The sequence below is a fragment of the Pteropus vampyrus genome, unplaced genomic scaffold, assembly GCF_000151845.1.
Source record: "Pteropus vampyrus isolate Shadow unplaced genomic scaffold, Pvam_2.0 Scaffold5, whole genome shotgun sequence".
Lineage (NCBI taxonomy): Eukaryota > Metazoa > Chordata > Mammalia > Chiroptera > Pteropodidae > Pteropus > Pteropus vampyrus.
Window position 1 is genome coordinate 3771378 of NW_011888786.1, and position 13900 is coordinate 3785277.

The 13900-nt window shown below is 37.3% G+C and overlaps 1 long non-coding RNA gene across 1 annotated transcript in view; it reads left to right on the top strand.

The window, feature by feature from the left end:
- The window catches only part of LOC111743678, a 502800-nt gene extending 488918 nt beyond the window's left edge, over positions 1-13882 (top strand). The window contains exon 10 of the long non-coding RNA XR_002781828.1: positions 13799-13882. This is a non-coding gene — a long non-coding RNA (uncharacterized LOC111743678). The remainder of the gene's footprint in view (positions 1-13798) is intronic.
- The last annotated feature ends 18 nt before the right edge of the window (positions 13883-13900 follow it).

Below are 13900 nucleotides of genomic sequence, written 5' to 3' on the forward strand. Positions count from 1 at the left end.
GATGCATGGGCTTTATTTTGACATAAACCTCTTTAACGACCTGGCCTGTGGCTAAAAATTTACATCCTACCATTTTTCTATCAGGATGTGCTTTGGACTCAGGGACTTTGCACTTGCTGTGTCCTCTGCCTGAAACACTCTTACCTCAAGTGACATCTTGATCTTCTCTTTAGCTTAGAGCTTGGATCATATGTTCGCATACCACACAGCCCTATAGCGAGTGCCCCATCTAAAACAACTAAGCACCCTTCCCGCTTCTTTCTTTATCCCCTTAGTCAGCTGGCATTTTTGTCATAATATACATCATGGGAATTGGCATATTTTAATTTAGCTAATTATTTTGTCTCAACTGTAAAGTCCACGAGAGCAGTTATCTTGCAATATTTTATTCGCCAAAAAATGAGGTGAATAAATAATTATCAATAATTTAATGAACAAACAATATAAATTCTATTTTATCTTTGGACATATGTTCGATTACTGGAACAAAAATTAAGGGAAGAAGAGAAAGAAAACAGAGAAATCTGCTTCCTTGGAATTCTTGGCGTAAGAGCCTCTAACAATTCTGTCGGATACCCAATGCTAGCAATGCACTTACTTAGGGCGCCATTCATCACGGCTGGTATTCCACATGCAGTGAGAGGAGGAAGCCAGCCAGTCCAGCTGACAAACCACACTCCCTGCACTGACCCTCTGTGATGCCTTATATCACTCCCGAGTATCCCAGCCCACAAATGATAGACCCTTAATTTCAGTCGGGTGACACAGGACAGGTAGAGAAGCTGTTATGCTGCTTCAAAAGATAAAGGATTGCCTTGAGTCTTTTGGTTTAAAATTTATGGTTATGAATCTGATAAATCATCAGAGATAAATGTGGTTTGTTTTTCTCTCTCTGTTGCCAAAGATTACTTCCCTCCAGACTGCCATAAACGTCTTCAGGTTGTACCATCTTATCACTGCAAGAATGATCTAGAAGTATGTGAAAGACTCATTTAAATCGCATTCTAGCATCCCCATATTCCTTTGGCTCCTCCTCATGATCATGCTTCTTTTTTTTCTATCCCTGACATAAAGCATAAATAGATACACAGAGGCAGACACTTTTATTTTTAATATTTTGGTAGTTTTGAACATGCTTTGCATGAGCAGTTTCAATTGTGAACTCTGACCTGCTTATCCAAGCAATGCATTCCAGGTTTCAGCAACAGGGCTTTTTAATGAAACCATCATCCTAGGAAAGCAAGTGATGGTGCTTTATTTAAACTTATCTAATTCTTAAAAGGTTACATAAATAACCTAAGACACAATCACATTCAATCCTGTTTTTCTTTCTTCAACTGAACTTTTTTTTTTTTTTTCGCTATTTTTCCTTTGCATGTGGGGGTCATATCATTAGGAGATCCATGGGATTAAAACAGAAAAATTGGAAAGGAGCCAAGCTTATTGAGTTACCATTCCAGTTTTCTACCCACTCAGAGCAAACCATTGAAAACATCATTTTATAATGACTATTTGATCTTATAAGCTAAAAATTATTTGAATGCTTGATTTTTAAATCATAAAACTCTAGTTAGTCCACAGACTCATTTGATGTGCCAATAGATGTTGAGAAAGTGTCCACCTTTTCTAATAATAGAACATCAATAATTTAATTTCATTTACCTGGGTCAGTGATGCTTGAATATTGGAAAATTCAAGATATATATTAAAAATAACTAAGCTCTGAAAAAGGAAGCCAGACCTATAAGCCACTGTAGGTATTTTTCTCACTTCGCTCTTCTTACAGTATTTCTACAAAGAAGATTCATTACACCCAGTTTACAGATGAGGAAACTAAACTTCAGACAAGTGAGCTGAGTTTTTTTCCAATGGTACCCAACAGGCATGTGGGAAAGCTAGTGCTAAAATATGTGTCTGACTCCCAAGAAGACACGAGAAGTTCTATGAAGATTCTGACATGGAATTCCAGTTATTTTATGATGTCCATCTGAGTCTATGAGATCCAGGGATCAGTCTAAAATATCTTGGTAGAAAAAGTAAAACTTGAAATGAATTTTGAAATGCATTCAAACAAAGATAAGAAAATATAAAGGTAGAAGGGGGACAAATATTCTTGTGAGGGAAAGGAAGTGTATTATTGAGTAGACAAAACCTAGATCAATTAGAGCTGTAATTTTGTGACAGCTGAGCTCATGACTGGAGAGATAGTTGGGGTTATGAAGTGAAGAATTCTGGTCAATCATATATATTCTCATGTATTCTCTTATGCAGGCTTATGCAGATATAGGTGAGACTTCAAAGATTTGGTATAAGAGATGACATGGGTAAAGCAGTGGATTAGGATTATTTATCTGACAGTAGAGTATGGGGAAAATAGAGAGAAAAGTACAATTAGAAACCTGCCACAACAGACTAGACCAGATGGCTGTAGTTACACTACTTTGTGAAGAATGTCTATACAATCATGAACAGAATATTTTGAATATCACATAAAGGGAATATTGTGTGACCTGAAGTTTTTGTTGCTATGGATGCATCTCTCTCTCTCTCCCTCTCTCCCTTCCCACTCTTTCCCTCCCTCTTTTCTTTTTCTTTTTCTTTTCTTTTCTTTTCTTTTTTCCTTCCTTTCTTCTTTCCTTCCTTCCTTCCTTTTCTTTCTTATTTTTACTGTTGAGTGAGTACCTCCTCCATTCTCAGCAGTTTGGATTCCGTAGTAGACAGATATAGTCTTTGACCTCAAAGAGCTTACTTAAAGTCTAGTAAGAGAGACCAACAAGTCACCAGTTTCAATATGATGCGTTTATCACTATCAAGGTGGCAAGTGCAGGCTGCCGTCGGATCAAGCAGGGATTCATCCCAGTTGCAGTTTTCCTCCACAGGTTATTTAGGACTGTTCCGAACGAGATTTGTTTGATTTGATTTTAATTTCTAAGTGCTCGGTGAATGAATAATTATGTGAATAAATGAAATGCCAATGAGAAAACAAAAACAGAGATCCAATCACACTGGATGAGCAAAAACACTCCAGAAGTTAGGTGACAACTTTGGAGAACAGAATGGGCCTGAGCAGGGTCTGTAAAAATCCTTTCTGCTTCCAAACAGCAGTTCTGGAAAGGTCCCTAGTAATATTTGGACAACCAAGAGTCATAATTGTAATTTAGAAGCAAAAGTCATTATTGAAGGGTATGAATTCTAGGAGGCAGTTTTCATGGTGGATTAAAGTGTTTTGATAATGAAATAGGTATTTCAAAATAAATTAATACTTGAAGCAACTCAGATTTGACAGTTAAAGTTGTAATGGAAAAAAATGTAAAAGTCTGCACCTATATTTGTCTTAGGATGAATAGATTAGTTTGTTAGGAGCAAAGGAATTCTTACAGAATGAGTTTAAAATAAAATAAAAGGTAGCATATCATCTGGCAGAAAACAAAACAAAAGCCATACCTAATAAGGATATCAGAAATCTCACCATGATTATAGTGATATTCTAGATGATCTTGAGAATTAGGTAATATTAACTAACATCTGTGGAGTTTCCTATTGTTCTCCTGTGGTGCTTCTCATTTTCTCTCTGGCCAGTAAACCTATTCACCAGCCTCTCTGCCTTCCCTCCCTACTCTCTCTTTTACATGTCTGTTAACATTTGCATGGAAAAAGCTGAGCGAAATGGTTAAATGCATGACCATAGTGACTTTCCCTTTTCGTCTCTTCCTGCTGAAGTTTCTTTATTCATTGAGTGAGGATAATAACATATTGCCTACTTTCTAGAGTGGTTTTGAGAATGAAGGTGATGATGTATATGAGGGCTCAACTCAGGGCTCAACATATGGGAAGAAATCAATCATGGTTTTTTTTTTTTTATCATTATGTACTAAGCACTTAGAATCAATTCCTCCATTTAATGTCCCATGTATTCTCTCAGATGTGTTAAAGAATAATAGTAAACCTCTTCCATCTACAAAACTGCACCTCAGTGCTATGTTTATGCATTCAAGTTACTAAGATCTTCTGAAATGCAAAAAAAAAAAAAAAAAATAGGGTAAGCTTTGCCATTGTCTACAGAAAAGTCTTAAATTAGGAATATACACATATTCTCTCTCTCTCTGTCTCTCTCTGTCTCTCTGTCTCTGTCTTTCTCTTGCATCACATCTCATGTAAGAAGAATGTAAAACTCACATTTCATTTCATATCTCATTCTCCTGGTTGCCATGACCTATTGATGACAAATGGGTAATAAATCCCAGGGACCCAGCACTGGCAAAGACAGCAGCCAATCTCACGATCCAGGTGATTGACCTCATCTGGAGCTATCTAGACAGTCCACTACTTAGTTTACTTGCCCCGTTTTTAATATGGTCCTGCTCATGTCTTATGTGAAGGGAAAGCAAGGGGCAAGAAAAATAGAAAAGGGAATGAACAGCCAAGTTTTAACATCATATGCATTCATTTTTTTTCTTTTTTTATAAAATGTCTTACATGAAATGGGGATCAAAATTATAAGGAAGCCCCAAAGAATATCAAAAAGATGAATTCCCTACAATAAAGAAGCATAGATGTGCAACATCAAAGATGGGTTCTTTGCACATGCTACATTTTATAGCAAACATTATAATAATTTGATTAGGGATCAAAATAGCATGTAGTTCACTTGAGAAAACAGCATGAAAGCTTTTAAGTCTAATGAAAGGACTCAACGAATTTTTCGATTTTATAACAGTACCAGATAAAAGTAGGTTTAGCTATTTTCTAGTTTAAGGGAAGCTTTTCTTCATAAATGTTTAGAACTGGACTCTCCTTTGAGGTTGTAATATAATTCATATTTTAAAGCATAGACTCTTTCATTCTTGTGGGGTATCTATTCCTGTGATTATATGATAAAAGTTATGGACCCTACTATGGGAAGAATATATATATGCACATACATTCAAAATATTTCAGAGTTCAATAACTCAATTTCCTCCTTTCTGAAATGCTCTCATTAACCCTTGAGAACTCATGAACCTCTGCTTTTGAGAATGATATTGTCTTCCAAAGCTAAATGATTGTCCCAGTAATTCCAAATTTTTCTCTTCTCATTCCAGTGCACAAAACAATGAAGAATGCTTATGGAATTTCAGAGAGGATGGCTCTTTAGAGGCATAATTTAGTCATTTTGAAGGATGGAGATAGTCGTGCTCACCAAAAATTCCTTCTGTTTCCTCTTAGAGATGCACTCTAGTTTTGTACAACCTTTGTAGAGATAAGACTGAGACAAGCCAAGGGCTGTACAAAGAAAACAGACTTTGATATTAATTGTATATGAAACCCAGCAACGGGTCAGGCCCAAACATAACAAAAATGGGACGATCACAAAAGAACGAGTTGGCCAAAGCAAACAAAGCCCTATTATTCCCTCCTGACTCCTCTGCAGTGTGTAGTGTATATTGTTAACAGCATGGTTGACTGAACAAACATTCTCAGGATATGAACCCTCCCAAGAAAGCCAGGGTGAAGCCACAAGCCTCCAACTTGATGAAGCCAGAGATTTCACAGGACTGGCAAGGCTGTCACCTGATTTCTTTGTGCCACCATATTTCTTATTTTCTCCTCCTTGAATCTCAAATCGCCCAAGATCTGGTTTCTGTCCAGGGAGGGCCAAAGTGCTTGCAGATGGTTTTACCACCTGTGGCCATGGAGATCCAGCCAAAACAATGCTCTCTCTGGACCGTCTGGCTGGGGATTTGGGTAAATACTAAGAGATGACTCAGAGACAGGAGCGGAAGCGGACTGTTTCAAATGCTAGGGAGAGTAGGGAATGGCAATTAATGCACATGAGTGACTTCTTCTTGCCTCCTGCCTCTCTTTATCTCTTTGAGATAAAGGCTGTCCACTTTAAATTGCACAGTATAATTAAGAACAACTGATTATGTGGGATTTGTATATTCTTGTTTTTAATATAATCTTGAGACTGCTTCTTCCTCTATTTCCCAGTGAATCTTTCTCCTGGGCTTTTATGCTTCTTGTCAAGAAGTTTCCTGTATCTCCCTTTCCTAGGACAGTACAGACATCTGAAAAGGAGAGAAAAAAGTACTTCGGATCATCCTGCTAAAACGTTGTGTCAAGAGCTATGTTTTATTTATTTATTTAGTGCTTCCTCTGTGTCATATACTGTGGTAAGCATTTTACGTGGAAAATTCATAATCATCACGACTCTGCAAATGTTTTGTTTTATGCATTTTTGGTTGAAGAAATTGAGGCATGCAGATATTAAGTGACTTCACAATCTTATCTGTGAGATATAGAAAATACCTCTCAGAAGGACCAAGTATTGTGACAATTAAAAGCAACATTTATGGGCCATATGCTCTATGCCATGACTATTACAAGTACTTTGTCTATATGAACATTTTATCATCACCAGAATTACATGACATAGTTCTATTTTAACACATAAGAAAACTGAGAACTCAAAGTCAAGTTGATGGCAAGTGCAATGGCTCATTTTATGTGTCAACTTGTCTAGTCTATGGTGCCCAGTGTTTTGGTCAAACGTCAATCTAGATGCTACTGTGAAGGCATTTTTTAGATGTGATTAACATTTACATCACTTTGAGAACAGCAGATTACCCTCCATAATGTGAGTGGGCCTTAGTCAAGCAGTTGAAAATGTTAGGAGCAAAGGCTGAGGTTCCCTGAAGAAATTCTCCCCAAGACTACAACATAACACACATATTTATTACTAGAGTCAGTATTATAATCTAGATGTACCTAGATTTAGACTTATATCTAGCTATATATATCAATATGAATAGATAGATGATAAATAAATAGATGGATAGATAGATAATCATGAAAAAGAAATCACATGTCCTAGCCCAAAGGCAATTGGGCAAGAAAGTGTATTCTGTCTACTGGAAAACATGACAAGTGCAGGGAACAAATAACTAATCATGAACTTATAATATAATCTACTGCATTTTGAGGTCCATAATCCTTGCAGTACAACACTACCAATAACTACGAGAGAAGATGAACATCATCATATGCTCCTTCTATAGCTGCTTAACTAAATAGTGATCAATTGACCTTACAAAAAGGCAGTGTATGTCATTACCTGTAGGAAAAACTCATCCTGAGGATAGCATTATAAAGCAGGAAACTGGAGAGAAAACAGGGAATTTTCAAGTAGGCTTTCTGAGTCATCATAATACAAATGTATGTAGTTTATCTACTTGTGCAAAAAAATCACAAAATTCACTGATTTAAGTAATTTTTCAACTTTTTCCAACTTCGTTTAATTTCATAGGTGGTCATGTTTGCTCATTGAAGATACACTCAGTAGATATTAACCTTAAAAGGTATTGAATTTTATAATTGAGATATTTGGACTAATCACTCCCACCCCACCCCAAACCCTCAGCGAAGACTTTCCTTCTATTTTTTCTCTTTGTAACATCTGGATAGAAGAATACTAATATCTTCTTGAAAAATGCTTGGAGAGCATGGCCACCCATGGTCAAAGTTAGTCATGTAATTTAATTTACCTAGCTGGTTTTAAAACATCCAATTGTTTTAAAATTGATGAAATTCAATCTGGTGTCTGCTTTGCTTTCCTTTTAAGCTAGAGGTGTGTGTGCGTGTGCGTGCGCGCATGTTAAATATCCTCAGCCCTAAGTTCTACTTACTGCTATCAGTTAAATAAAAAAATGTATAAATATTCAACATCTCAGATATTGGGATGTTGTGGTCTTATATAAAAGGCATTATATAAACATGAATTCACTTAAAATTAATTAGACATTTGGACATGTAAAGAATATGTAGTTAAATATTTTAATTGCCTCACTTTCACTAATGGTTGGTAGGGGTACATAGGCTCTGTATTAAGGTAAACATTGCTGGGAGGTGAGGGAATGGGGACTTGTTATTCAATGGATATGAGGTTTCAGTTATGCTAGATGAATAAGTTTTGGAGATCTGCCGTATAACATATATGTTATACCAAATAGTTAACAATATGGTATTGTGTACTCAAAGTTTGTTAAAATGGTAGATTTTATGTTAAGTGTTCTTTCATACACATATTCACACACACACGCACACACACGCACACACAACCAAAGTGACACATGGACATTCTGGTAGGTGGTGGATGTGAATAAGTTACATTACTTTGATTGCGGTGATGGTATTTGTTTACTTATGTCTAAACTCATCAAAATTGTGCACATTAAATATGTGTGATTTTTTTCATAGTAATTTTACCTCAGTGAAGTTATTAAAAATTCCAAGACTTCATTAACTTAATCCTCAAAACTGAATATTAATATAGGTGCTACAACCCCAATCTATTTATGAGTCTCAGCTACTAAATGATAGTAGCATTTGTATGTGTCAAAATACAGTCTGTTTCTTCCTAGGTCTACCAGAGTTTCTTTAGTTTAAAAGAAGCTATACTTATTTCTGTGGTTCTCTTAAGCATTACCTTATGTCATAGGGCTGTGACTAGATTCAAAATAATAATTACAATAATAGCAACAACACAATCTTTACCCTCTGAGAGTCGATGGGGTAATTTCTGTGACACCTAGATGAACATGCTGCTCATCGAGCAACTTAGATAGCTTTAAAACTCTTGCAGGCACATGCTATTAATAAATGGAAAATTTTTTTTATTTTTCTTTACACTGCAGCTCCAAATGTATATAATGCAGCATTTGTCTCCAGTTCAATGACCTTAGGAGAGATTAAGCAATTTGGTCTGTTTCTAGGTGCCAGGTCAGTTGAACTCAACCTGGAATTTTATTCTTAGTGTAAAATGAGATAAAATAGGTGAGGTGCATGTTTTGTAAGTTGGAATACACTGTAAGGATTTAATTATAGAAGAACTTAAAGCAATAATTCCATAACTTCATTAACTGTATTTATAAGAGATTCTTCTTCCGTGCTATGTAGCTGCATGGGAGAAAACAAAGAAAGAATGAAAATAAAATTTTAAAAATGATATGTCTAACACATAATTTATAAAATAATTGATACTCTGATTTCATTTATTATGTCAACACTGTTTATTATCATGGAAAATTAGAAGGATCATAAATATCCCAAAATGGGTAAAGTTTCTCAAATTTTGACATGACTATAAATTTCAACATTAGGATGTTATCAGTACAAGATACTCTGGTTATAATACATATTGGATAAATAGTGCAAGTCTACCTATAAAATATAGTGATAATAGTAAAAAAAGAAAAATGAAACGTAAAATGTTAACATTAGTTGCATTCGAGTGATAGGAATGTTTAATTTTCCTTTTATTTAACAAATACTGATATAATACATACTAGTTGGCAGCCATGTTTCTTAGCATGTTGTTAATTTATTGAATCCTTCAAATAAGCATATGGGAGAAGGAACATGCATTAGTTGTTTATTACTGTGTTTAAAAAAGTCACCATGAGCTAAGCGGTTTAAGAGAAAATCCATTTATTATGGCACAGTCTCTATTGGTCAGGAGTCTAGGCCCAGAGTAGTTGGGTCCTCCACTCAGTGTCCCCTTGAGCTGTGGTTGCACTTTGACAGGACTGTGTTCCCATCTGGTTGCTCAACTAAGGAAGCTCAACTAAGCATCCAAGATTCAGATGTGGGCAGAACTCATTTCCCGTGGCTTTATGATTGAAGGTCCAGCCTCTGACTGTCACAGGGACACTATCCTCAGGTCTTAGAAGCCACCTGCAGTTCCCTGGCACTTGGCCTTCTGCACAGGCCATTCACACAGTTGCTGCATGTGTCCTCAAGGTCTGCAGGGGATTTCTCTTTCTGCGGTCTGCTAGGACAGAGTCTTACCTACTATAGTGTGGTCGTGGGAATGACGTTCCATCTCCTTTGCCATATAATGTAGCCTAATCAGTAATATCCCATCATGTTGCCATATTCGACTGATTAGAAGTAAGCACTCAACAGGAGGGAATTATACAAGGATATGATTCATGGGAAGTCAGTCTACTTTGCATCAGCCATACAATATTTTTATTATCATTTTAAATATGTGAAAATTAAGATTCAGAGAGATTGAGTAGCTTACTTATGTTAATAGTTAGTGACTTTAAAAGTTGGAATTTGAACTCAGACAATATGAATCCAGGGTCCTTGCTCTTAATCTTACTTATTCTAACATTGAATATACATTTCATATATCTTGAGTGCCTCCAATGTGTTAGGCACTATGACAAACATCAGTCCTTGACCTCGGAGGGTATATTGTATAGTGGGGATATCATACACCCAGGAGGGCAGCAAACATAATAGGGTACAAAGATGATACTTAAAGAAGTGTAGGGTGTTGTAGAAGCACAGAGAAGGGGCAATTAACCTGGAATTGTAGGGTGAAGGGGGAGTTCCAGGAAAAAGTAACTTGCAAGCTATGGCTAGAAGGATGGGTAGGAAGCGAGAGGGACAGGGAAATGAGTAAAGGTAGCAGGTAGGTGACGTGCCTCAAGAGATGGAAGGAACAAAGTTCAGAGGTGCCATGGTGAGGGACCCACTCTGGCCAGAAATGAGAAGCATTTCCAGAGCTTCAGCCAAAGATCGTACCCTATGGAATGGTGTAACTGGGAGATATAAAACTCCCAGGTTAGGGAGTGAGCGGCTTGTGAAGGGACTTGGCTTTATATTAGACAGTGGGAAATCATTGAAGAAAAAGCATTTTCTCAATTATGTAAACACTTAACTAGCTGCAGATAGGAGGACAACTGGAAGCTGGGGTCCCAGCTAGAATGTGGTTATAATGATCCAAGTAACAGAGAATAATGATTTGGGCTGGGTTAGTGAGATTTGGGTTGAACAAAAAAAGATAAAGAATATCTTTATGCCATTTGTCTCTTTTACAGTTCTTTTTTTGTATATTTCTTGTAAATTATAGTTAAGAAGCATACCTCACTTTTAATTTCAGAAAAATGTGCTTTAAATAAGGAGGCAATAAAGCGGATATTCTCCTCAAACGCAGTGCTCTACTAATTTGCCTATTAAAGGTTTTCTCATTTACTCAGAGGAATAATTTTTACCAGCTGAGAAACTTCTGCATCCTTTTCTACCAACTTTCTTAAAGAGATTAGGGTTTCATAGTGAAAAGCTGCTTCATTAGTGCTAATGGCCTCCCTGTCACGTGAATCAATCCAGAATTAATTTCCCATGCTTATCAGGAGGAGATCAAGAGCCCCAAGAACCTGTCTCTCAGAGCCACCAGGTGTGAATGCCAGAGTATTCCCAGAAACGGGCTAGACAATTTATATGTCAGCAAATAGTACGACTGGGCCACATAAAAAGACAGAGTGAGCCACTGAATGTGATTCTCAGGATTATTTCCTACCCGGCAGGTCAAAGAAGTGTGGCATAAAAAAGATTGCCACAGAGACTCTGAAGTCCTGAATTTGGGGGTATCTGCCTCATTTTCATCATCTTAGAAAGTTCTGTAGGATTGCCTCAGTAAATGCCTTTTCTCCAGGTTTTACAACGGCACGGCTAGAATTTAGTTCCTCGTTCCAAATGGCACTGAGACCTGGGTGTGCTTGAACCCTCATCGGTCTTAAAACACTGTGCTCCACCAGGCTATCATCTGGAGGCATCTGAGAGAGATAGTAGGCTGAATGATGAGTATCTAAAAATATCAATTCTTAATCCTTGGAATTCGTGGTTCTTAACTTATTTGGGAAAAGGGCCTTTGTAGATATAATTAAGGATTTTAAGATGAGGAGATTACTCTCAGTTATGCAGATGGGCCCTAAATGGCATCACAAGTGTTCTTATATGACGAGACAAAAGGCGGCAACACAGACACACAGAAGAGAAAGTGATGAGAAGATGGAGCAGAGAGAGATGCAGCCAAGAGCCAAGGAATGCCCGCAGCCACCAGAAGCTGGAAGAGGCAAGGGATGGATTCTGCCCTAGATTCCACACAGGCTGTGTGGCTCTGCCGATGCCTTAATTGCAGACTTCTAGCCTCTAGAACAGTGAGAGAACACAATTATGTTGTGTATTCACACAACATAACACAATTATGTTAAGCCACTCAGTTTGTGGTAATTTGTTATGGAAGCCTTGGGAAAGTGACACAAGATGGACAAGGTAAGGTTAGGATACATTTTGTGTAAATTAAGAAAGGACTTCTCTCTCTGAATGGACAATATTTCACACACAACCTGCCTAAAGAGGAAGTACCTGTGCTGGATTTTAGCCTCTACTTATATCTTCAAAAGATACCTTTGTGGCATGAACAACGGGCACCACGTTATATGACAGTCCTGAGAACGGAAGAGAAAACATATTCTAGATTTATAGAAAGTCAGATCTTGAGAAAGAGAAAGAGTGCAGAATAAGAGTCAGGTGGCATGGACAGCACACCCCAAAAATAATGATTGTAACTGTCACTTCAGAGCACTTCTCAAAAATGCTTCATGTAAATTATCTCTGTGCCCTCACAATAGCCCTGTGAGAGGGACATTAGCCCCATCGCCTCTGAATTCTGTTGGATGCTCTCAGCAGATTAACTTCCAAATATTCTCCTTCGTTTCTTGGTTTCCTGTCATCATTAGGTTGACGAGGCACGATCATTTTATTCTATAGAGAGTTTAATTAGGCAATTCTTTCGGAAAGCCTATCAAGTCAAGATTGATTAAGATGGCTTTCAGAATGATATTTAATTGGGATCATGGTTTAAATTGATTATTGATGGGGAAAGATTTGATTGAGACTAGCTTAATTCCTTTTGGATGAGAGCAGAAAGCTTTCCCCGGCAAGGGTTTAGTTCCTCGGATAATCTGAAAAAAATATATATTAGGCATGAAAATGAGCAATGGAGATAATGCTTGACTCAGGTGAGCCAAGAATTTAGCCACACTATTAGGACCATAAACTCTCTAGAGGAGACACACTCTAAATGACAAGATGATCCGTTTCCATGGAGTCGGCTGTGAATTTCATGCTAATTCTGTGCTTCTGTAATGTATCCTAAGGGTCAGGGGCAGGTGTTTGCAGAGAGAGCAGCAACTTAGATGTCCAGAGCCCTGCCAAGGATACAGTTAGGCACTTGGCACTCCATTCCTTTCATTACTACGCTGCTCTGAGCAGAAGCTTCATCATTCTCATTTAACAAGGCTCTGAGATATCAAATAAATCATCTGAGACCACACGACAAGTGAGTCCTGATTAGTACCTAGGTCCCTGGAAGTCCAACGCTACCTCGGTCATTCAGCAACTACTGTGTAATATGGTGGTCCCCCCTTATTGGATATGTTCCAAGCCCCCCAGTGGATACCTGAAACCTCAAACTGTATCGAACCCTATATATGCTATGCTTTTTCCTGTGCATACATACCTGTGATAAAATTTAATTTATAAATTAGGCACAGTAAGAGGTTAATAATAACTAATAATAAAATTATACATAGTATACAAATATAATGTAATAAAAGTATGTGGCTATTGCATTATTTAGTAAAATAAGGGTTACTTGAACACACAAATATTGCGATACCACAACATTTGACCTGATAACCAAGATGGCTAAGTGACCAACAGGCGGGGAGCTTACACATCATGGACACGCTGGAGAAAAGCGTGATTCACATCCCAGGCAGGACAGTGCAAGATTTCATCATACTACTCAGAATGATGCAACATTTAAAGCTTATGAATTGTTTATTTCTGGAATTTCATATTTTCAGAATGCAGCTGACCACGGGTAACTGAAACCATGGAAAGCAAATATGCACTAAAGGGGGGACTGCTGTAAATACTTATTGTGATCCACTCTCTGTTCTAGGAACCTGGGAAAAAGTGGAATAGAACAGATCCTGTTGTCAGGAAGCTGACATCCAACAGAAGGAATCAGTGAATTAATACAAAAGGAAATTAATGATATATT